The sequence below is a fragment of the Lygodium microphyllum genome, chromosome 7 (genome assembly GCF_053477565.2).
Source record: "Lygodium microphyllum isolate KBCC chromosome 7, Lygodium_microphyllum_v1.1.10, whole genome shotgun sequence".
Classification (NCBI taxonomy): domain Eukaryota; kingdom Viridiplantae; phylum Streptophyta; class Polypodiopsida; order Schizaeales; family Lygodiaceae; genus Lygodium; species Lygodium microphyllum.
The window spans coordinates 39,731,605-39,757,911 of NC_141141.1; the positions used below are offsets into that span (position 1 = coordinate 39,731,605).

Sequence of the window (26,307 nt, forward strand, 5' to 3'; positions counted from 1 at the left end):
GAAGATTGATGAAAATTTGGAGATCTACGTCGATATTCCTATTGAGATAAAGCATGGATTCTATTCTATTGAATATGATGTCTTTGATGATGCTATGTCTGTCCAAGAGGATCCAATATCGTATATGGAAGCTATCAATTCGTCTCAAAGGGATCAATGGCAAGAAGCAATGCAAGCTGAGTACGATTCTTTAATCTCCAAAGGTATATGGATTATTACTGAACTCTCCCCAAATCGTGTTCCTATCAAATGTAAATGGGTTTATAAAACCAAGACCAAAGCTGATGGCTCGTTTGATAAGTTCAAAGCACGACTTGTTGCAAAAGGTTACTCACAGATTGCAGGAGTAGATTATCAAGAAACATTTTCTCCCGTTGTGCGCTCCACAACTGTTCGTATGATTTTGGCTTTTGCAACATTATTTGATCTAGAAATTCACCAAATGGATGTTAAAACGGCTTTTCTCAATGGAGATCTTGAAGAAGAAATCTATATGGAGCAACCTGAAGGTTTTATGATTGCAGGAAAGGAGCATCTTGTATGCCAGCTTCATCGTGCATTATATGAATTGAAGCAAGCCTCTCGTACTTGGTATATTAAGATTGATAAGTTCCTCACATCTAAAGGTTTTGTTGCATGTTTTGCTGACCCAAATCTTTACATCAAATGGGAGGACAAATATTTTATTATTCTTACTCTATATGTTGATGATACTATTCTTTGTCAAATAATATTGCTTTCTTGGATGATATGAAGAAGCTTTTATCAACTGCATTTGAAATTGTGGATCTTGGTGAGATACATTTTTGTTTGGGCATTCAAGTTCAACGACAACGACAACAAGGCATTCTTCTTCTTTGCCAGACAAAGTTTATTAATGATATTGTTAAGAAGTTTGGGTTGACAAATGTGCGCTTTGCCAACACTCCCATTCTTTCGAGCTCTAACAAGGATGCATCTACAACACGCAATGAAGAATCAACCATTCGTCAACCTTTTGCTAATCTTGTTGGTTGTCTTCAATTTATTGGTTTAAACACAAGACCAGATATTTTATTTGCAGCTAACTTTTTGGGACAGTATCTTTCTTCCCCTTCCACTATTCATTGGAGTGCTACAAAACGTATTCTTAAGTACCTCAAGGGTACTAAGGAATTTGGTCTTATTTATCGTCATCGAGAGGATTCTTCTTTATCTTCTTCAACTTCTCTTGACCTTATTGGATATACAGATGCTGATTGGGCAAGTTCACACTTATCCATGCGATCTACAAGTGAAAATTGTTTCTTTGTAAATGGATGTTTAGTTTCTTGGTCCAGCAAGAAACAACGATGTGTTGCGGTTTCTACAACTGAGGCCGAATATGTTGCTGCATCATTAGCAGCTTGCGAGCTAGTTTGGCTTTGACAACTACTTTGCAGATTTGGAACATCCTTCATCATCTAGTACACCTCTTCGATGCAATAACCAAAGTGCTATTAGTCTTACCAAAGACTATATACAACATAGTAAATCAAAGCATATTGCTATTCATTATCATTATGTTCGACATAAAGTCAAGAAAGGTTCCATTATGGTGGAGCATTGTCCCAATGATCAAATGGTTGCAGACATCTTCATAAAAGCTCTTAGTGAAGCTCGCTTTAGTTCATTAAGACATGCACTTGGTATTGTTCCAAGTTCTTGTCTCACTAATTGAGGCATGCATCATTGTATTCAAGAAAACTTTATAGTAAATCATTTTTGTACCGTAGGTATGTGTAGGGGCTCGGGTTTTTCCCTTGTTCTGCAGCGCAGTAGGAAGAGATGCCGCAAACGCGTAGCTCTGCAGTTCCCAGAGGGCCTGCTCATGTTCGCCCTCACCATCTGTGACATTCTGGAGACCTTCGCGGATGCTGAAGAATGCTTCGTACTTGGTGACGTGACCTATGGCACTTGCTGCGTTGACGACTACTCTGCGGCCGCCCTCGGGGCTGATTTTCTGGTGCATTACGGCCATAGCTGCCTTATTTCGATCGATCACTCTCAGATTCCTTGCCTTTATGTGTTTGTGGAGATCCAGATCGATGTCCTGCATGTGTTGGATACTCTCCGACTGAATTTCAGCAAGGATGAAAAGATCGCCCTTGCCGGGACAATACAGTTTGGCCCTGCCGTACATGCTACCAAGGCCACTCTGGCTGACTTCTTTGCAGCCGTTCTTGTGCCGCATGCTAAGCCTCTCTCTGGTGGAGAGGTGCTTGGCTGCACCGCGCCTTCATTACCTGAGGTGCGGTGAAGATTTCATCTGGAGGCCTTCATGATTGCGAATCCTAGAGTGGGAGCATTTCGTTATGATCCCTACTCAAAAGTGTTGACCTTGGAGGAGTACGACCACGAGGGAATGAGGGCTGCTCGACGGAAGGCAGTTGAGCAAGCCCGACTTGGACAACAGATGCCGCATGAGCCTGTCTTCGACGGACTCTGGAGAGGGTGGATTGGCCCGAGAAGGCAGCTGCCGTAAGGAGTTTCATGATGGATCGTGGAGTGCAGGTATCCAATGTGCTCTCCTTCGTACTTCTCTCAAGATCAAAGGTAGAATCACCTTCTTCTCCATGTCTAGTTGTGAAGATTGTCCAGCTGTGCGTCAGCTCCTTTGTAAAAAGTGCCTTCCCTTTGTGGAGATCAATGTTGATATTTACCCCAACAGAAAACTCGAACTCGAGGAAAGGACAGGGACATCCTCCCTACCACAAGTCTTCTTCAATGAAGTTTTCTTTGGTGGCCTTACGGAGCTCAAGGATATGGAAGCTTCTAGAGAGTTGGATGAGAAGTTAAAGCACGTCTTTGAAAATGAATGCCCAGCAACGGCCTCCCTGCCTCTTGTCACTCCCAAGGATGATGATCCTGTTATGGGAAATACAGATGAATTGGGAGAATTGGCTAAAACTCTGATGGAAAAGGTATAAATCAAAGATAGATTTTACAAAATGCGCTAGTTTAGCAAGTGCTTTGTAGGGTCCGAGGCTGTTGACATTTTGGTAGAAGAGCATAATTGTGAGAGAGAAGACACTGTTGAAATAGGAAGGAAGCTTTTTTTTTGTAATGCGCTTTTCATTTCTCAAAGGTAAAAAAAAATATTTACAGCACCATTTCAAGGGGGGGTGCAGCTGGCTACAGCCAAGAAACAAAAGAGCTCAAGACATAGTTTCTAATTTCTTACAGCACAGTTTGAACACCCAATGAGTGGATTTCAATGTTCTAAGAACTAAAGAAACCTCTGCCTTTAGTTGATCTTCAGTCAGGAGCCGATGAGCCTTCTGAAAAACAGTGTTGTTCCTTTCTTGCCAAATGATTTTCAAAATCACATTAGACAAAAGTATAACCAGTCGCCAGGTAACATCGTCCAATGATCCATGGTCTCCAAAAAAGACAATAGCAAAGCCAAAGTCAAATCTGAGATTGAATCCTTTCAGCCATTTCCTCATTCTGTGCCACAGTGGTTGAATTGTAGGGAATTCCCAGAAAAGATGCTTCTCATTCCCTTCATGTCTCTTGCAGATAGGGCATAGAGGGGAAACAGAGAATCTCTTAGTCAACCTTGATCTAAGTGGCAATTTTTTGAGTAATAGTCTCCATCTGAAGCAGTTCAGACGATACGATGGTGTGATATGCCAAACCTTGAGGATCCTCCTTTGCCAGGTGCAGAGTGATGCATGTGGACAATGTTTCCGCCATTTTTCACTCAGAGTTAGAGCAATTGCCAGGGATAGAGGAGCATGATCCTTCCTGTCACGGCATTTTATCAGTTGTTTGTCAGCAGAGCTTGTTAATGCCAGAAGTAGAGGGTAGGAGCAGACAAATGAAGACGTGGGCCAATCCTGTCTTAGATAAGTAAATAGTTTGCTCAGCCATAAAATCTCATTCTCCAAGAGCCCAAATTTGATCTTGATGTCCTCCAATGTAAGCCATCTGTTCTGATCAGGCAGCCATAGTTGAGCCCAGTATTTGAGACCTGTAATTGACATTGACTTGGCAAGTGTACGACTGGCTAAAATGGGGGCAGCTGGGGGTTCAAATGCGAAGGGGTTATACCAGATTGATGAGGCTAGGGAATAGTCGCCTTTTCGACTAAATTTAGTGGACCAAGAGGCTTGCGAAGATATTGATTGCCAGCTCCTGACTAGTGCTTGGGTTGTAGGGGACTGAGGAAGCTTGATAGGGTCCTGGTAGCAGCACACAATATCTTGCCAGGCTACCCCAGCCCATCTCTGTCCTGAACCTTCTATCCATGTGGCAAGAATGACAGACCACGGTTGCCCTTGATTCATCCTGAGAATCAGTTTGAAAGTGAGTCTGTTGGCTTTATCCATTAAAGTCTTCTTCAATGAAGTTTTCGTTGGTGGCCTTGCGGAGCTCAAGGCTATGGAAGCTTCTAGAGAGTTGGATGCAAAGTTGAAGCACGTCTTTGAAAATGAATGCCCAGCAACGGCTCCCCTGCCTCCTGTCACTCCCGAGGATGATGATCCCGTTATGGGAAATACATATGAATTGGCAGAATTGGCTAAAACTCTGATGGGAAAGATGCAAATCAAAGATAGATTTTACAAAATGTGCTAGTTTAGCAAGTGCTTTGTAGGGTCCGAGGCTGTTGACATTTTGGTAGAAGAGCATAATTGTGAGAGAGAAGACACTGTTGAAATAGGAAGGAAGCTTACAGACAAATTTTTCTTTCGCCACATTCTCCAGGAGAACATTTTTGAAGATGGGAACCATTTTTATAGGTTTTCAGAGCATGATCCAATCATATAAACAAAATGCTTCAATTTCAAAGCTAGCATAAATGAGCTTCAACCCAAATCAGGCCAGGACATGGAGGTGTGCCTTCGGAAGATTACTCTTGCAATATTCGAGCAATATGCATCAGATGATGGCAAGCGTATAGATTATAAAGGCAACTCATCAGGTGAAGAATTCAAAAGGTATTTGAATCTAAAACCACAGTTGCAATGGATCGATTTTCTTGTGAGGTTCTTCCATTTTATTTCAGCTTTGAGGAAAGCTTCCATGTTGTCGTCAACAACATACACAGTCGGAAGCACTTGCTAGATTGGCTATATGGCATTGCCACTCAAGGCTTATATTCTTTCCAGCTGATGAGGGTCTATATTCCAACTGATGGCACACTATTTCATTTATATTCTTTCCTGTTGATGAGCGTCTATATTCCAGCTGATGACAAATTGTTTTATTTATATTCTGTTCATGGGACCCCACGTGTTATGTTGTCTATAGAGCAGCGTCGCGAACCGTCTCTATAGACCTTGTGTTGTTCTAATGTCATTGTAACGTTTTTCTTTAAGTTTTGATGTGACAGATATACTGCTCACATCCCAAGTTCAGTTGTTGCAGGAATTTCTTGGAGATTTTGAGTGATAAAGCTCTTTTAATGCCTCCGAATAGGCTGTTGTAATTCAGGAGTGATGTAGCTCCTGAGTGATGTAGCTCCTTCTCCATTGATGTTGTAATTCACGAGTGATGTAGCTCTTTTTGTAAGTTCAAATCTCCGTTGATGTTGTAATTCACGAGTGATGTAGCTCCTTTGATGCCTATGAATAGGCTCTTGTAAGTTCAACTTTGTAATTTTATATTTTGAATATTATATAACGGTAGGCCTATGTAGAGCTGTGGGTTTTTCCCTTGAGCCCCCAAGGGTTTTTTCATCCATAGTAAGGGACCTTTATTTGAGCGGGGGTGTTAGCTATATATAGTGCCCCAGGTCCCCTCTATATATTCCTATCATATGTGCTCAGTTGACACACTTCTGGGGTTCCACTTCTGGTGTCTCATACCTCTCTTCTCTCCTCTCTTCCTTTCATCTCTCGTCTTCCTTGTAGTTTTCAACAATACTGACTTTCAAATTTATGGAGCAAAGCTGTTGCAACCAACCTTTATTGGGCTTTTCAATCCAATCTATAAATGTCTTTTAGTTTACCAATTCTACATCTTCCAAGAAAAACTTTTCTCTCAAATCTTTCTTAAAAGCTTCCCAATCAGCATCTCTTCTATGCAACTCATCAATCCGATCATGCAAAGCATGCATGGCTAAATGAGAGAAATACCGACTCCATGCATACTAGGGTATCCCATGAATATATCTTATCTTCATACAATTCTTTATGTTTCCTGCTGAGTTTGCATCTATTATTATGTAACGTGTCCACTAACATCCTCTAGGACACGTCTTAGCAGTCCATCGGAAAGGTTGTCTAGAAGACTCCACCCGGCACTCCCATGGAATGTTGCGGGTTTTGTAATCTAGGACTTTCCGCGTCTGCCCCGTAACGGAAGTGTCCTGGGCGCTTTTCACTTAGGATCGAACGGAATTGTTTGGTCGTTTGCTAACAGCGACTAGCGTCGGACCTGATCGAACTACTTTACGCAGAACGCCCGGTCTGAAGCGAATTCATGCTACACTTGGTTCAAGGAGAATGGGAAACGAGAGGGATGCAAGGCTCGACCTCTCTGCCAAAGGCATAGTCCCATTCCGTTCCCCTAAAACAGCCTGAATCGGGTAATCGGTACTTCCAAGTCATTATTCTCCTTGCTTGTTTTGGTGATGACGATCATCCTTCTGTTCGTCGAAGACCTTGAGAAAAGTTCCCGGCTAACCGAGACCACCCATCCATAGGACGGACCCATGGTCCATCCTCCGTACTTTCCTCGGTTTGTTTTAGTTATGTAATTACCTACCACATTAGTTTGACACATACAAACAGCTTCCTTGATTAACCCTGTTAAGCACTGGTTCCTTCACGTAATCTTATCACAGGACATAAAGAAAACAATGTCAAACAACTCCTTTATTATCATTATATCCTTTTATCTTTGAAATACAAGGAGTTTCCGCCCGTAGGCGTATTCATAATCCGCCCGAAGGCTATCCAGTAATCCTTCCTGTGATTACTATCCCAAGTTTCCGCCCGTAGACTAGTATGCGGGCCTCGAGATCCAATCGCGAGTCACGTTAGTCTCTTGTGCAGGGCCCGGAAGGCGAGGGATTTACAGCCAGAGCCCCCCCTGGCACCCAAGCGTCCTCCTGCTCCAAGCAGAACTCAACGGAGAGACCTCTCACGGCGGGTTCGGTCCACGTTCCCGGCACGGTTCACAACCCCCTTGGTTAGGGTCAGGCAGGCAGTCGGGGGTAACTGAAGCTGCCTCTCAGGCACCAACCTGAAGCTTTAGATATATTTTCATCCTTTAGTTCATTGAGCAAACAATGCAAACAGTTCTTTCTAACTTTTACAAACACAATCAAATTCCAATGGCCGTTTGGCTGGCAAACTGTCAAGGAGTGACTTCTTTTCTCCGAATGCAATCCGCATTCGTTCCGGAATCAATTGCAACTTGGCAAGATTCCTATCATTCTTGGGTTAGGGTCATACCCTACCCATACTTTAGTGTTTAGTTGTGGTAGGTTCCAGCGACCATGTCGCTTTGGTTTATAGTCTGGTCATTTGCTTCAAGGCAAATACTTAACTTTCCTTTTCCTTGGCAAATTATTCCAAAAGTGAGTAACAGGATTGTTAGACATCCTCTCGTAAGTTAAATCCTTCAAAAACTTGCCAACCTCATTTTCAAGAGATGACAAAACTCTCTCTTGTGGACAAATCTCAAGACTATACAATGTTGCGGCTTTGTGCACAAGTATTGCATCTATTCCACGGAATCCTTCTATCCATTCCTTAGCGTTCCGATCACGGAATTTAACCCTAGCTGAGTAACAGGATTTTGGGGTATCCTCCAAGTCATTTCTAATTAGGTTTGGCTCATGATTCTAGAATATGCAACTCCGTCGGAGTTCCTTCATTAAGACGACTGATCCTTAGGATAAAACCTTAGATCCTTTCATGAATAAACAACCGATCGCTTCGACATTTTGTGAATGCATGTAAGATCCCTAGATTCACAGTTTTTGTCTTAAGCGAGGTCGAATTATCCTTGCACAAAATCCTAGTTATCTCTTAGGATTCCTATCATATTGACTCAGTCATGTTTATACGAATCCTTGATGTTTATATTACCTAGTCAATTTCAATTATGCTTGTTCTGCGATAAGAATGATCCTTCTAGGGTGATAAACCAAATCTAACGGGATCCAATTCGCGTAAACACGCGATTGATTGCCGTTTCCTTGGTGAGGTAAAATTACTTGCTAATCTGTACGCTAACTTCCCTAATTAATCAAGCCTATACTTTGTAGTCTATGCTCTCGAAACTTATGCATTGGCGAATCATACAATCTTTCCTTGGTGCACGATAATTTGGTTACTAACTTTTCCTAGGACCTCCTACTAGGTCTTACATCAATAGTCGTACCTACAACCTTGTTGTTTATCCTTTTTCATCCTATGCTTTTACACCTAATTACTGCTCTTAATGATTGACCTTTTTCTCATGACGACTACGCAATTTCTAACATTCTCCTAGCCACGAAGTCGTTGGTGAAACACAAGCGAAACTAGTGTTATTCTATTCCATCTTATAACTATTTTGCAAGTCATACGCTCACTTTAGTACCCTATTAATTCTTTCCGAATGAAACCTTATGGTGCTAGCCTTTCCCTATGAAATCATTATGGGAGGTATGTTACCTAATGTGCATATACGCTTAATCCATCATATCTAGGATGGCAACTAATGCACATATAAACTTCGTCTTCTTGCTTAGGATTAGATTCTTACCTTTAAAAATACCATCTACATGCATCTAATTCCCTAACCGTTCAATCTTTCATAATGCTCAAAAAGATGCATTTCTTTCAATGCTTTTAATTTAAACGTAACTTGAATTTCCCTTCCTAAGCGCGCCTAGTCATTTCTTATGCGGAATTTAACACGGAAGAACCTGGACTTGTGGTGTCGGGGTGATGTCCACTTGCACGTTTGGAGTCGAACCTCCCGCGGTTGCCTCCTGGGATCTTTTAGGAGCCATCGTAGTCGTAAATTCGCCTTACGAGTTGCCTTTGTGTTCGTATGCGGATGGTTTCCTCTTCGGAATAGACCTTGCAACAAAGCTTCGGAATTCCCACGAGCTCGATTCGGCGTGGTATTTGGACGGCTTGCGGAACAATGTCTTTGTCCAAGTCTCGTCGAAGGCTTTTGCGAGGTCTTTGTGGCCTCACCGTCTCCTTCCTTGGAAATCCCGATCTTTAAGGGATCTTCGGGGAATATGCGGTGGGAAAGGCCTTTTGGCCAAATGGTGGGAAAATTTCCCCTAAAATGGGTGACAAAGGATAGGAGATTTTGGGTCGTGGGAAGGGGGTCTAGGGAGGCCCCCCCTATGGAAGCTTTTAAGAAGCTTCCAAAGGAGCTTCTTTTTCTTCAACTCCACGTGGGGAAAGGAGGTGTCGTGGACGACGTGTCGGCGGCTCGAATCTGGACGGTGGACAGGCGGCAGAATGGTCGGCGGGGCTGGCGACAGCTGCGTTCGATGGTGGCAGCAGCACGGCGGACTGTGGCAGCGGCGGCCAGGCCGGACTGGGCGGCAGCAATCGGCTGGCGATCTGGCGGCTTCCCACGACGGCCTCTCCTCCTCCTCTCAGAGTCTTTGCCCCTCCTCTCCCTCCTTAAGCATACGACTTCCTCCTCTTCTCTCCCCACAGAATCCTCTCCAGTCTTCTCCCTTCCGCCACCCCCCCCATCAAGGGGGTGTTTTTATAGCCAGTGGGGGTGGGGAAGGGGTCTCCCCCACGTGGGGGATCTTCCCATGCAAACTCCTCTTTCCCATCCCCCCCCCACACACTCCCTTTCCTCCAGCCATGCATCGGCTGGGGGAAAGGGATAAATACATAAAAAATTTTGCCTTTAATTAATTGAATTTGCCCCTCCCAAGAGGGTGTTCCCGTGCGGTTAGCGGTTTTTATCCCCCGGTTCAATTTACTACTCGCAGAGGATTCTATTTTCCTCGTGCGGCTCACACATTACGCAGCCCATAATCCAAATGCGAGAGATACCCTTTGCACAGGGTTTGCACGGCGTGTGGGAAGTGATACGATCACGCGGAAATATTACATATTATAACAATAACTGTTGTTGTTGTTGTTGCTACAACAAAGCAATCATCTGTTGTAAAGCATCACCGCCAGTTGATCCAACAGAATCCCCCATTTTTACACACCTTTGCTACCAACTTTCACGACAGGTTCACTGTCAGAGTGTTTCGAGTCGAAAGTCTACCGCGGGGGTAAGAGACAGTAGAGTGAAGGGAGATTCAAGGAGAGGAGTAGACGGAAGAGAAGGGGTTCAAAGAAATAAAAGATGTAGAAAAATACTCACAGAGATTAAGCTTGTTAGTTTATTTCTGCATTATGAGAAGATAAAACTCTTGTAGACAAAAACATGCATAAAATAATACATTCCTCTATGCTACTCACACCGCCAATCTGATGCTTCCATTGACTCCAAAAGGGGGGTAAAATAGCAGGACACCTGTCGCCCAGAATTCTGCTAGATCACTCATTCTTCATCTTCCACTTTGGAGTGCTATTCTCACTGCTTGAAAACAACGATTGCATGTCACACAATTTTGTCAATCCCTCTTTTTACATAAAATCCTCTCAAAATGGTTGAAAGCTACCTAATTTCTTTTATATGTCATCATATTCTAAAATTTGTCTATAGTTCTTAGTTCTAAAATATCAAAATTTGGCTAAACTTGTCCAAAAATCTAATATTTTTGAACCATGGACACTAACACTATTGTCTAAAATGGCATTGGCTCTTTAGATCAATAATAAAATCACACTCTAGAGTTTTTCACACGGTGTGCTCATAGTGGCACGACATCGTGTCTTGAACCACTAAGTAGAATAAAAGAACACATGTTGCCCACTTCGAAATGCTTAAGTGAGAGGACATGTAAGGTGCAAGGAACATGTGTGCTAGTTAAGAAGAATGCATATCATAAAGGTTAGCCATGAATATTTTTCTCTTTCCTTTTTCTTGTTGTTGGATGGCCGTGGTGTTGTCCTATTAAAACAAGAGCGATTGAAAAGTTTAGTCATAGGTTTTGGAGTTTTCTTTGGTGGGGCCAATTTGTTCTTAGCATTGGTTTTACAAGGTACTAGATCAATTTCTTTTGTGATGGATTAAGTAAGACCTTAGTTTTTCTTAAAACCCAAGTAGTGGAGTTGTTAAATTAGGGGTTTTAAATCTAAGTTAGTGTTGGTATGTTAAGTTAGTAACATTAGGTATAAACTAGTGTCTTACACATTAGCATTGCAAGGTTGTTTTAGGTTAGTAGGAACTCACCTTAGTGTAGGGTGGGAGTGATATCCTTGAAATTAAAAAGTAAAAAAAGAGAGCCATGCAAACTGCCAAAACAGAAAGATTCTAATGCTTTCTCTAGCGTGTATAAGAGAGAAGGAGGGGGGGTTGTCTGCCTTGTCATTTTTCCATACCTCCATCACCAACCTATCTTCTTGTGCCATCTTCTTTGCACCCGAGTTGCAATACAACTCAGTAGTCCTTGCGACCACATGCACCAACCTATAGGCTTACCTTTTGGTTCCAGCGGTTTTGCCCTCTGGTGGCCATCATTGCCTGCTACAATATCAATGTCTGCAGCCCTTTCACAGCACTAGACTACATTGCCCCTTGATTTCGGTCATATTTATTAGCATTATTGCTTACAAGGTCTGATGGATTTTTGTCTCACATCAAGCACGCTACCGCGGTTGGTCTTCTACGGATACCAATGCCCTCGGCTCTATGCTGTCTGCCAACAATCACACTTTTGTCATCAACATGCTGTCGGACCTCTCTAGCACCATCAAATCACTATGAAGCATCGCTACAAGCGGTTTGCCATGCTAGCGCCATGCTACCTCGTCAATAACGGCTCTGTTTGTCCTCACAACCTCACAATACCTATCGTCTTCCTAATCACCATAGGTAGTATCCCTGACCTCCCTAGCCACCATCAAGGCTGCTATCATGGATGCTGTTGTGTGGACCTTTGGCTACCGTGTTGATGGCCTCTCAGTCCTAAGGATAGCACTGCCACCATCAATCCAAAAATTTGCACCATTGGTATCACCAATACCTTCATCATTGCCTGCTTGGAACTCATCGACACCCCCCAAACCACTATTGGCATCATTGTCCATTGCCTCCTCCTCCCTACTTACTATCACAACCCCTCAACCACTCTAGTTCACATCCACCTCCACATACCATCACCCTCTCTTAGCCATCTTTACCACCTATTCACCACACGCATTAGAAGACACCAACATCTCTCTCTACTTGTCGACTTACATCAAAGAAGGTGAGAATGTGAAAGCTGCTGGACAAGGTTAAAGAAGGTGTATCTGTGGAAGAGGAGCGTGTTGGAAGAGCGATCATTGCATATTGGCAACCCCCGAGAGAAGAGGAATGCACTCACCGCAACCAGCATGGCCATACAACAGGTATGGGAAGGGGCTTAATTTGAGTTGTGTTGGTATTTATGATTGCATGAGTACATGAATGTTTGATAGCACACCATGGTTCAGACTATCTGGTTATGACTGTAACAAACTCCGGAATTGGAAATTCTCATACGAAGGCCTCATAGGGATAATACTTTTCGATAAAAGCAATTTTTTTTAATTTCCCCTCTCCTCCAGCCGACTGTCGAGCTGGAGGAAGAGGGGATTAGTAAGGTGGGAAAGCTCCTTGTTGGAGCTTGCCAAAGCTTGTAGCCATGCGTGACAACACGCAAGGGAGGGAGGATCCCCCTCCCCTCCCCTATTTAAACCATGGGGGCGGCCAGAGATGTGGAAGAAGAGGAAGTGCTGCCACCTATTACAAAAGGGAGAGAGGGCCGCCATGACGTCGTTCTGAGTCCGTGAGGTAGAGAGAGAAGAGTGACGCGACGCTACGCCATCTCGACACTCTGAATCCGTGAGCCCTACACCAGCACCATCCCGACGGCCGACTGTATGCTCCTTTTCCCCACATGCAGAAGCTCCAGAGAGCTTCTAGAAGCTTCTAAGGGGGCTTCATAAGCCCCCCCTTCCCCCCATTAAAAGTTGACCTTAAAGGTCTTATTCCCCCCCCCCTTGGAATTTCCTCCCCTAGGGCTTATAAAGGTTTTTTTTTCCCCCCAAAAAAAGAAAAGAAGAAAGAAGAGGGTTTTTTTAAAGGGCCTTACCGCCCCTCCCCCCCTAATCTCAAACTCCCCTAAGGGCCCCCTTAGCTCCTTTTATTTTCCCATGTAAAAAAATACCCTTTGGAGCTCTCTCAATACCTTGTTTTTCTGCCCCACACAAAAGAAAAAGAGAGTGTTGAGGGTCTTTTGACACCTTCCTTTCCCATTCAAAAGGCCTCGTAAGGGGATTTGACACCTTTTATTTCCCATTCTTGTGAGTCTTAAAAAGGCCATTAAGCCTCTCCCATGGCTTTAATGGGCCTTATTCGCGTAAGACTTTGAAACACCCCTTTTTTTTTCGAAGTCCCTACTTCAAGGAGGAAGCCTTCTAAAAATGTTTCCAACGGACGGTGCAAGTTATCGCAAAGGAAGCCACGGTGGAATTTCAAAAAGAAGTTGTAAAGCTGCTTTCATTAGAATGAGTTAAATTCCAAGAAATTCACTAGGAATTAATACATAACCTAATTATTATGTATTGCTAAAACTGAAACTCCTATACCCTAAATACTTGCCCACTTTCACCGAAATATAGAAATAGTGAAACATATTTGGAAAGTGAACTAGGGTTTGTCCCTAAGAATCTTACAAGATGGAACTTGGAACCCTAGGTCTAACAACGTCAGCCCAATGTAATCCAGAACAGATTGTTTCGTAACTCCACTCAATGAGTAGAATAAGTCTCATAGTTCGATGGGACACTTGCGCAGCAAGTGCGGAGTCATATAATCTTGTGATTGGATCACAAGGGAATGGCCAAATACTCATAATGAGGTTGGCAGGTCCTTACGCAAGTTATCTTGCAAGAGGATGAGTAATCATCCTAATTTAGTATCTTTCTTGAGTAAAGATAATTGCTTGGAGCAAAGGACAAACCAATAAATTGGTATAACATATGAACTTAAGGTATTGACCAAGTCAGGTTAGTAGGGTATGCCCTAACCCAGGATATAGAGATCTTGCCAAGTCGCAAGTCATCCCAGATCGAGTGCTGGACGCATTCGAAAGAAAGGATTCATTCCTTAGCAATTTGCCCACAAAAACGACCAATGGATATGTTTGTGCTTGTTACAGATTTAAGAGCATTGTTTGGCTTTGTTTGATCAATGAACTAGAAGATAAATGGATATCTAATACTTCAGGTTGAAGGCCTGAAGGGAGAGGCAGCTTCAGCTACCCCGACTACCTGCCTGACCCTAACCAAGGGGGTTGTTAACCGCGCCGGGAAAGTGAACCGACCCCGCCGCGAGAGGTCTCTCCGTTGAGCGCTACTTGGAGCAGGAGGACGCTTGGGTGCCAGGGGGGGCTCTAGCCGTAAATCCCTCACCTTCCGGGCCCTGCACAAGAGACTAACGTGACTCAAGATTGGATCTCAAGGCCCGCATACTAGTTTATGGGCAGAATCTTGGATTAGTGATCCTTGTGGATTACTCGATGGCCTTCGGGCGGATTGTGTATAGGCCTACGCGCTGGACTTTTGTATTTCAAAGATAAATATGATAATTTGTTAATAAGGAACTTGTTTGACATTTTGTTTCTATGTCAAGTGATATGATTACGTGAAAGGGGCTAATTAAAGAAGCTGATTGTTACATGTCCAACTAAATGTGCCTAGGCAATTAAATAACTAAAACAACCCGAGGAAAGTGCGGCGGATGTGGCCATAGGTCCGTCCTATAGATGGGTGGTCTCGGTTGGCCGGGACTTTTCTCAAATCATGATGGACAGTTAGAAAATCGTCGAAGAACATGACCAACAAAAGCGTTGACCTAGGGTTATGATTGATCCCGATTTACGATGTTTTAGGGGAACGGAATGGGACTATGCCTTATGGAAGAGAGGCTGAGCTTTGCATCCCTCTCGTTTCCCGTTCTCCGTGAACCAAGTGCAACGTAAATCTGCTTCGGACCTGGCGTTTCTGCGTAAAGTAGTTTGCTTGGGTCCGACGCTAGTTGCCATTAGGAAATGACCAATAAGGAAAACCCTAATTCAGGTCAATCCAAGGTGGGAACGGTCGGAATACTTCCGCTACGTGGCAAACGCGGAAAGCCCTAGACCGCAAACCTCGTAACATTCCATGAGAGTACCGGACGGAGCTTTCTAGACATCCTTTCCGATGGACTGCTAAGACGTGTCCTAAAGATACAAGTGGACACGTTACAATTAGTATCAGAGCCAACCAACAATGGAATTGTTTTTATGAAATCTTAATAAGATAAAGTAAAACAAATGTTGCTATCCAAACATTTTCTTACTTCCAATGCTATCTTACAGAATTACGAAGCGTGGAACAAGTTCTTAGTATTTCGAGTCATGTTTATGACTGCAATGCATTCTCTGCATTATCGAAAAAGGGTTGAGATCATGAACATCCTAGAGGAAATCTATAATCCATCGCCTTTGTACATGGAACAAAGATGGACCGGTGCCTCGGAAATCTACCATATAGCCGCACACCGGTTTGCTTATCTATAAACCAACCTAAAGAGGATCAAGTGGTTGGAAGACCTGAAAGTTGTAAGGCTGTTCATTTTTGTGGAAGCTCACGTAAACTCAACTTTACATATTCGAGGTCGGAGGGTTGAGATGAACTCATATGTATATGAGGAAGTAACCCGTGTGATCCCCACGGACAGGATTAAAGTGTTGGGGCACCATGAGAAGAATGGGTTCCAAAGGAAAGGATACCCTGAACTTCCAATGACTTACCGATTCCTAAAGATCCATGACCCGAAACCATACTATTATATAGTTCCTGTAGATAAATATAATACAACGTTGTTTTCCCCAAATTAAATGTAACAGTTGGCTTATCATCACAAGAAATATTGTATTCCGAAAGGGCTATGTCCATATAAATACAAATAAAACTTCTTTTTATCAATGTCTGATTATGCATGAGAATTGATAAAAAGTTAAGTAATTACATTGCTTGCGTGATATCAGAAATGGATATGTAATATAAATCAATAACGATTATCGTGTAATAACATTAAGAAACCTTTATCCAGGCACAACCCCAGGTACAGGTTCCTAGTTCACCTCCTACATCAAGTACTGTTGTAATCCAGGAGAAGAGGTTTTTTCTCAAGTAGATTAAGTCGCCCGAGTTTGACGAGAGAGGCAGGTCTGTCCAAGCAGATGCTGAAATTTGAATTGAATCCATGAAGGATTACTTCGAAGTAGCCGGTACTGCATCTGCCAATCAGGCTATGCTCGCCAAGCTAAAGCTCACCGATGAAGCCAGCCTTTGGTGGAAGCAATGGTGCAGGGATCAAGGGATCACAGAATGATCCGTTACCTGGGAGAAGCTGAAGAAAGCCGTGTAGGAAATATACTTACCACTTGCATATCGCACGCAGAAAATGAATGAGTTCTACGAGCTAAAACAACTGGGACTCACTCTTGACGCCTACTATTCTAAATTTGTCTCACTTCTTAAGTATGCGCCACAGATGGAAATGACATAGCAGGTGTCCAAATTTTGTGCTGGTTTAAACCCACCAGTAAATACCCGTCTCGAATCTTTGCGTCCATCAGATCTTCAGGACGCACTCATTCGAGCTGCGCCTATAATTCAGGAGGTGCAGGCTAGACCAAGGGATAACAAAACTTGGTCTTATAATGACCCGAACAGAGGCACATTCAGACCTCAAATGAAGAGAGTTCAAGGTCATAATCAGGGACAAAGAAAGAAAGCAATGACTAATAACGTCAACAACTTTGTTCCTACTCAAAGCAATGGCAGAAACCTCCGTTGTTTTCACTGCAACGAGCCCGGTCATTTCGAGAGGCAATGTCCCAAACTTGGAGGAGAACATCACCAAGCACATTTCCAAGGAACGGGCCGTGGTCAAGGAGCCGCTACCTGAGGCAGAGGAAGAACCGCGTGCGTTTCCAATAGGCAAATGTGCAAAGAAGAAAAAGAAGAAAATTCGACCATGGAAGCAGAGTTTGAAAGGGCGACAGTCCATGCCGCTCTACACAAGAAAGGGCCGAATCGCCAGTTCTTGGTGATTTAGACACCGTCGAACTATCAAGGTAAAAGTTTCAAGACCTTGATTGATTGTGGCAGTACACATTCCTTTATCTCACCAGCTTGTGCAAAAAGACTAGGAATAGCCATAGTAAAAGCACCTATCTTGCTTGTGGAATTGGCAAATAGTCATAAGGTTACTTGTTCCAGGCAAACTGCTAAGGTGGAATTCTTTCTGGGAGGAAAGAAGACTTCAGTCAAATTCAGAGTCATGAATTTAGGTATCCATGAGTGTCTACTCGGAATGGATTGGCTTAAGCCTAATGACGCCCACATTCATTGTGAAAATGGCCAAGTTTCCTTTCGAAACTCTGAAAGGAAATTAGTCACAACTCAAGGTGGGGCTGGAGTGCCAAAAATCCAATTGGCCAAAGTATCTCGAATCATAAAAGGAGTTAGAAAAGGATTACTTGTCTACTTAATTAAGCTCAACAAGTTAGATCAGAAGCAAGAGTCTAGTGAAGGACCTTCTTGACTAAAGGAATACGCAGACACATTCCTTGAAGAGTTGACAGAACTCCCGGCTCAAAGAGAAGTGGATCATGAGATTAAGTTAATACCAAGAGCTGCGCCAATTGCAAAGAGACCTTATAGAATGTCCATACCAGAAGCAATTGAGTTGAAGGAACAACTCAAGCAACTACTAGATCAGGGCTACATCCGACCTAGCAGTTCACCATGGGGAGCTCCAGTACTGTTCCAGAAAAAGAAAGATGGAACACTTCAACTATGTATTGATTACTGAGGATTGAATCAATCAACGGTCAAGAACAAGTACACTATTCCTAGAATAGATGAGCTTCTTGATCACCTTCAGGGTGCAAAGATCTTCTCCAAGATTGATCTCAGGTCGGGTTACTATCAAATAAGGATCAAGGAAGAAGATATCCCTAAGACGGCCTTCAATACGAGATATGGGCACTTTGAGTTCCTAGTTATGTCATTCAGACTTACAAAACCCACAGCTCTATATAGGCCTACCGTTATATTAATATTCAAAATATAAAATTACAAAGTTGAACGTACAAGAGCCTATTCATAGGCATCAAAGGAGCTACATCACTCGTGAATTACAACATCAACAGAAAAGGAGCTACATCACTCAAGAGCTACATCACTCCTGAATTACAACAGCCTATTCAGAGGCATCAAAAGAGCTTTATCACTCCTAAATATACATGTAAAATAAGGATAAGCCACATCACTGCAAAAGATAAATTCTCCAAGAAATTCCTTCAACTGAACTTGGGATGTAAGCAGTATATCTGTCACATCAAAACTTAAAGAAAAAACATTACAGTGACATTAGAACACAAGGTCTATGTGGGGCCCCATGAATAGAATATAAATAAAACAATTTGTCATCAGCTGGAATACATACCCTCATCAGCTGGAAAGAATATAAACGAAACAATGTATCATCAGCTAGAATATAGACGCTCATCAATGGAATAACGAACGAGGACGATCATCATAAAGCATGGCAATATCAACATCCAAAAGTAATGTTGATGTTGAAATGTAGCAATAACTCAGGCGGCCTTTGCGTCACAAGATTTGTAGCAGTAACGTAGGGAAGAAGCAACTTGCTCTTTCAGGCGGCCTTTGCGTTGCAAACAGGGCTATTCTTCACTCTGTGTGTGAGGCAAAAGCTCAGCAATATTAAGAGATTGCAAATACGTTCCAAAAGAAATCACAAATATGTGACGAACTTCTCTTGTGGATTGAGGAATGGAAAGACGAGTGAGCCATCTGTTCCTGATAGCAATACCACTTAATTTCACGATCCATAATAAAAGCATTTTTATCGAGAAAGATAGCTGGAACTGCTGCTTTTGTGATGGGAAAAGGAAGCTCGCAGAAACATGTACAGCTTAAACAGAAACTACGCTTGACATCGTAGAAACATGTACAGCTTAAACAGAAGCTACGCTTGACAATCGTCTGGATTACACTTTTGGGCAGTCCAATTAATAGATCCCTCGTCATGTGGCTGTACATTGGTAAAATTTTGTAAACTCGATCAGATCATGTGTAAAATATGACAATGCTGGCTCGATGCCTTGCATCGAAGCAATTCCGGAAAGCCTCAATACTGCGTTTTGTACAGCTTCGCTATAATAGATGATCCTATGAGAAATCACCGTTCTTCAAAGTTGCATGAGAGAAACCTGACAGAAGCATTTGCCCATATTTTGGAAAAAAATCGAATAGCAGAAACCTGTTTGGTATGTCCACTCCATGAGTGTATCCATCTTTTGGGAATGTAACAGTGATCGTTTGATGTTTTGACATCTTCAGGAGTTGCTTTGACATCTTTAGGAGCAGCAATCCATGATCTTCCCTGATAATCACGCTCTTCCTTGCCATGGAATGTGCTTTTATCCTGGTGTTCAAACTTCTCTTCTTTGTCTTTCTCACCTTTCTTCTCAGCATACTCTTGTGCATACTTCTTCTATTCCTCAGTAAGCTCAGTCTGTAGCCCTTCTTTCTTTCCTGACCAAGGACTTTTTGGATTTTTCTGGAGCCATAGATCAGAAGCAGGGTTTAACACCTCTTGCTGCACCTCATCATCCATATCATCAACACTTGCAGACGGGTCCATTGCATAGCCAAACCTGTGAAAAGTGTTGTACTGTTCATCGAAGATGAAGGACAAGATACCTGTGTCTAACACCTATTCTGCAACATTCTGAGGCCCTAACTCTAACACCTGCTCTATAATATTTTGAGACACAGGATCAGAATCTTCCTCAGGCAACTCATTAAGATCAAACATGAACCGTCCCTTGGTTGCCATGTCGAATGTTGGAAACCACTAGGTTAGCCAAGTGAGGCATGAAAGGTGTACATCATAGCGGTTCAATTTGAGCGCCACGAGGCGCACACATAGTGCTCTGTTCTGCCCCTGGTCTATATCCAGCTTTTGTTTGACACGAGGAACCAAGGATCTCAGATAGAAGCATCCTCGACAAATCCCAATTTGTGATTTCGCATGCCTTGAATAATCCCGTCCTTTGCATAGGGATGCGCAGGTCCAGCGATGGGAGCCACAACTGATCGTACGAGGTTGTGGCGGCACTGGACGGAGGTCTTGGTGAAATCGAGGCCGACACAATGGGCGGCAAGGGACTCAGCGACCTCCTCCCAGTGGGCGGTGCGGAGCTGGCCGCGATTGAGGGCGTACCACTTCTCCTGGTAGGCGGGTCCTGGTGAGAAGGGTGGAGGGGGCGCTCGTGGAGGTGAGCATTGTCCTCCTGCTCGTGGCCGTGGCGATGCTGGGAGGTGTCATCGTCTGTGGCCATGGCGACAGGACAGGGGAGGCAGAACAGGACAGGCAGGGGCAGGGGTAGGGGCAGAGGAGGGTGAGAAGGAGAGGAAAGAGGAGAAAGAGGATGGATGATGATAGAGAGAGAGAGGAAGCAACACTACTCCTTGAGCGTAGGATGCTCCTGGCATGTGAGAGAAGACAGAGGAAACCTCGCTCTAATACCATGTTGAACAGTGTGCAAGGGAGACGAGGAACGAAGGAAGAGAGAGGAGAAGAGAGACACGAGACACCGGAAGTGGAACCCTAGAAGTGCGTCAACTGAGCACACATGATAGGAATATATAGAGGGGACTTGGGACGCTATATATAGACAAACTATATATAGCTAACATACACCCCCCACACGCACGCACACATGCAAAGCTTCTTTCTTTCACATTCAATGCATTGTGTCATAGAAATTCAAACACTAAATAGACATGATCTAAATGCTCTCATTTAGTGCACTTTTAGGTACCCATGGCAAATCGCTCAGTTAATTAAATCAATGGCGAGGTAATAACGAGGTTGGTGAACTACCTCACTCAATTCACTATTGCTAGGACTAAATAATGGCTTGTAAACAAGTTTACCATGTTTAACACATCAAAAAATGTGTTTAATTTCACCCTAAGGAGGTCAACTTGATGGCAAATCACTATGAAAACAATCTTCACACTCATGCAAAATATTTCTCAAATAGCTTAAAATTTACTAAGCAAGTTGAGAGTTTTTGAAAAATTTTGGGTTTGTTTACATAAGAATAACAAGTTGCACGCATTGCTCACATATAAAAAAAATTGGCAGGCTAGTTATATTCCATAGAATTATCTCCTAATAAGGTAAGAGTAAATTGTGAGTTCGTAAAACTTTTTTGTTACAAATGTCTACTCAAGATATTCATAAATGCATGGATATACCAAATTTGCATTTCAAAAGGCTTTGTATTCAGTATTTAATATAGTGTAACCTCTCAAGTATTTGCTTTGATATAATCTTTAGGGTCCTTTCTAGCATAGAAACCACAAAGCTAGGAGTACTTACGTTCACAAACTATGTTGAGGAACCTCATACAAATTTTGGAAGCTCTTTAATTTAGAGCTATGTGCTAGGATAGAAATTAAAGATCTCCCATGCCATATATGTTGAGTTGCCCTAATATTCCTCATAGTTCCTTCATGTGAGTGCCACCCTAGCCAAATCAATGCTCAAAGGGACCCTTCTCTTTGGATGGTGCTTGCTTCATTCATGGCTACTCTCCTCTTTCAAAACCTTGTCTAGCTACATCTTTTGTGAATTCCTCATCACTCATTTGGGTGAACCTTGAGCTCATTGAGCCTTGAAAGGAGCTGGATGAGTGTGATAGATGAGAGACATGAAAGTAGGAAGGTATACTAATATCTAGTGCTACAAATAAAAGTATATGAAATGCATATTGTAATTACAAAGAATAGAAAAGTATATAAAAACCATAAAACAAAAGAAAACATCTCATGTGACAAAATATAGAGATGCTTGTATAATTCTTGCCTTTTCACATTGGAGTTTGGGGGAAATCAATATATAAAATCAAATATGAAAAACATTGAAAATACCCATCAAGAGAAGTTTTACATGTTGGCTTGTTAAAATCCTAATATGAAAAGCCAAGGAATTTAATGAAATGCCATAAATACTCATTGGATTGTTGTATTCTAGTTTGGGAAATTATACATATCAAATGGCTCATGTTGGGCTCTTTTTTTAACCTAAAAATATCATGAGAAATTCTATATGCCAACTTGTATTAGCTTCAATTTGACAAGCCATGGAGTTTATAGAGATGCAAACACTACAAGGATATAGAGGTATAGCAAAGGTGCTTTCCGATGTAAAATAGCAGCATCACTATTTGTGTCACTAATAGCGACGCAAATAGCAACGGTGCTCAGACGAAAAAAACACGGGCCAAAACCTGAGCGTGTTATTTTACGCACATACATGAAAGAGAGAGAAAAAGGGAGAGCGAACATCTTGCATTTGAGAGGGAGAGGGAGAGGGAGAGAGAAAGAGGGAGAAGGAAAGCTTCTCACTGCTGCTTGTCGTTCACGAAGAAGAGGAGGAAGTGTATGGAGGGCGAAGAGGAGCCACTGAATCCATCCTTGAGCCTTTACAGTGAGTGCATTGTTCCTTCTTGCTTTGTTTTTGTGTTTTCTCTTTCTCTTTTACTTGTTTTTGTTAAAATTCATGTGTATTGAGAGAGGGAGAGGAAATGAGAGAGAAAGAGAGGGAGAGGGAGAGGGAGGGAGAGGAAATGAGAGAGGGAGAGGAAGAGAGGGAAACATTAAACATAATAGGGAAAGAGAGAGGAAGAGGGAGAGGGAGAGGGAGGGAGAGGAAATGAGAGAGGGAGAGGGAGGGAGAGGAAAGAGAGGAAGAGGAGAGAGAGGGAGAGGAAAGAGAGGGAAACATTAAACGTGATAGGGAAAGAAACAAAGAGAGGGAGAGGAAGCGGGAGGGAGAGGAAATGAGAGAGGGAGAGGAAGAGAGAAAAGGAAATGAGAGAGGGAGAGGAGAGAGAAAAAACATCCCTATCTGACCGGCATGCACCTCCCTTGCCGTCCTCATGCTCCTACAAGCCTTTATCGGGTGGTAATTAAGGAACAAATTAAAACTTACCAAGGACCTTCCACTAGTCTACGCATTGGGTTCCACATGTAACACTAGTACCTCCCCTTTCACTTTCCTAATTTCCCATGTGATGCTAATTGTGCATGGGATATAAGTACCTTCATCTTGATCTTGTGCTATTTAGGCTCTCGTACTCCTTCTTTCTCATGATCTCGGTCCCCTCAATCTACCTTAGCAACAATCATGTGAGTGCCATATACTCCCATTGCAGGCTATATACCAAATAACAACTGAAGAGTCCTTTTAGTTTCAAGCGAAAAATGTTATGTTCGGCCTCTCATTCAAAAAAAGTGGTCACAAATTGATCATCTCTCCACAATCATTTGCTTTGTTTAAATGATATCCATGGAGTGGATCACTACAAATGAGCTGATCATCTTCTCAAAAGTATCGAACTTTATTTGAACCCCTGTTGGCTAAAAACCATGCATTAAGACTAATTTTGTTGTTTTCAATGTTATTACACGCACACACTTTCAAATAGAATGTATAGTTCCTTTCTTATCCTATCTTATCTTTTTATGTGTACCTATGTATATATGTATGTATTTTAACAAAGTACATGTGTACAAGCAAGCGTGCATACACCACACACAGGCAGTCCTTCTTTCTTTCACATTCAATGCATTGTGTCATAGAAATTCCAATACTAAACATACATTTTGTAAATGCTCTTATTTAGTGCACTTTTTGGTACCTATGGCAAATTGCTCAATTAATTAAACCAATAGCGAGGTAGTAACGTGGTTGGTGCACTACCTCACTCAATTCTCTAGTGCTAAGCCTAAACAATGGTTTGCAAACAAATTTAGCATGTTTAGCACATCAACAACCTATTCAATGTTACCCTAAGGAGGTCAACCTAATGGCAAATCACTAGGAAAACAATCTTCACACTCATGCTTTGAATTTTTTTTCAAACACCTTTAAAATTATTGATCAAGTTGAGAGCTTTTGAAAAATTTTGGGTTTGTTTTCATATCAATAATAAGTTGCACACATTGCTTGCACATAAAACATTTTGTTGATTGGTCATATTACATAGAAGTATCTCTTGATAGTTATCTTATAGACAAGAATAAACCAGAATTGAAATTACCATCTCTAGAATCAACATGTGGAAAAGGCGAAGAAAAGAAGTACCACAAAAAACCATATTCTATTCTCCTAGAATACATAAGGTAATCAATTTCTTATTGAATAAATGATGGAGATGACAACACATCATGCATACCGTACTGACAATTATGTTTACCATCAACTTTCGAATCAAAAGCAATATCTAAATAGCTATATAAATAAGTACGGCCTAAATCCAGTAGACATTTACAATCCAAAATCGCATCTACTCTAGTCATATGCATTACCTCAAGTCTAAATGCTTCTCATTCCCTTGTTACAGTATGGCAACTAGTACTTGTGCTACTATTATATCCTACACATGCTTAACATGCCCATTTGCAAGAGAAACCATATAATTTTCATCACTTAGACTTTGTATAAGCGATTTCAATTTTTTGACTTAATGATAATTTAGAAAATTATGTGCAATCCCATCATTAATCATGACATGAACTTATCAAGCTCTTTATCAAAATTTATCATCTAATGCCATGCAAATAGAAAAAAATAAATATATTCTTAACTCTCTCATAATCTTGTCATGGGAAGGGCCACAACATCATGAGATGACTCTAAACCCCTTGAGCCCTTTATTTTTTTTAATTACCATTTCCCTAGTTCCCCTTTGAAATAGAGAAGTTGAATGCTCCAACCCATGTTGAACTAAAGGTGTACTTCTTCTCAATAGTTTCATTAATGATTTTTTAGAATTTTGATGACCTCCTCTAAGGTTTTTGGGCATTTTTCTTTTAGCTTAGTTTTATATTATTCATTATGAAGACCTCACAAAAGTTCTCACTCTTTTTGGAAATTGTCTAGGGTGGGTGAATCCTTACATAGTCATTAGAGGATGATACACCCCACAAAAGGAAAACTAAGAAGAAAGCTAAAACAAGCAAGCAAAGTCATTTAGGAGAAAATTTGGATAAGGACAACTCTGATATAGGATCTTTGCACAGTAGTACTAATGATTTGGATAATAATCGAGGAAAAAAGACCAAGAAGCCTCAAAAGAGTAGCAAGGTCCAAATGGTGGCATTCAAGGAATCCACTGACAAGGATGTGTCGTTGAGAGATTTTTTGTGTGGTATATTCCACAATCTATTTTATCCACTCAATAGATTATTACCTTTGTCATTTGTACCCAATGTGTTTGTATGATTTATAACTCTTAGATATGTGTGTGTATTTTGGATTGTGTGGGTTACGAGTGAATGCCAGTGTATGCGTGATCAAAAGAACATAAACAATGATGCCAAAAAATTATCAAGAAGTTCTAACAGAGCCCGAGGATACCTAGCGTAATAGTGATAACAAGATCCACCCAAAATAGAGAGGATTGAAGTATGAACGAAGGCAAAATCGGGTCTTACAACAAAGAAGAGTGTGAAGTAGTGCTATCCTAAACTGGTTCACTAAAGGGTGAGTATGAAATCCATTAAATTTTAACTAATTCAAAGCCAACATAAACTAGTTCAAGTTTGAAACCATCAAAGTGGATTGCTTGCCATTGCCTATGATTATTGCTAATGACTAATGATTTCTCAGAGCTTTTGGACTTTGGTTTTTAACAAAGGTTTCATTTTACTCCTGAAAAAAATCATGAGACGAGAGGACATATTGAATTGCACTGACTGCATTAAGGACAAACTCATGTACTTCGCAAGATGATCAGACAAAATATAATCATCATTGATGTTATCAAAAGTAAAACATTCAGACACATGGAGTGAAAGGTTAGATCTGATATCTGTTTTACTATAGCTATAAATAGCCCATAAAACAGGGTCTAGAAAAATCATTGAATGGATTTAGATTAGAGCAATGAACATCATCAAGCCATTTACAGCTTATCTCGGGGTGCCTTTAGCCCAAAAGGTCACCCAGGAAAGAGGATTTGCAAGAGATCTTGCATGTCTTTTGGCACATGAGATACAGGTATGAAAACCGAATGGAAACATGTTAAGGGTGTAGTTAATGTGCTTTTAAAGAAGCAAA

At 41.8% G+C, this 26,307-nt stretch overlaps 1 pseudogene; it reads left to right on the forward strand.

The window, feature by feature from the left end:
- The first annotated feature begins 1,756 nt into the window (after window positions 1-1,756).
- LOC148033373 (uncharacterized) lies at window positions 1,757-2,503 on the forward strand (annotated as a pseudogene).
- Window positions 2,504-26,307: the final 23,804 nt, after the last annotated feature.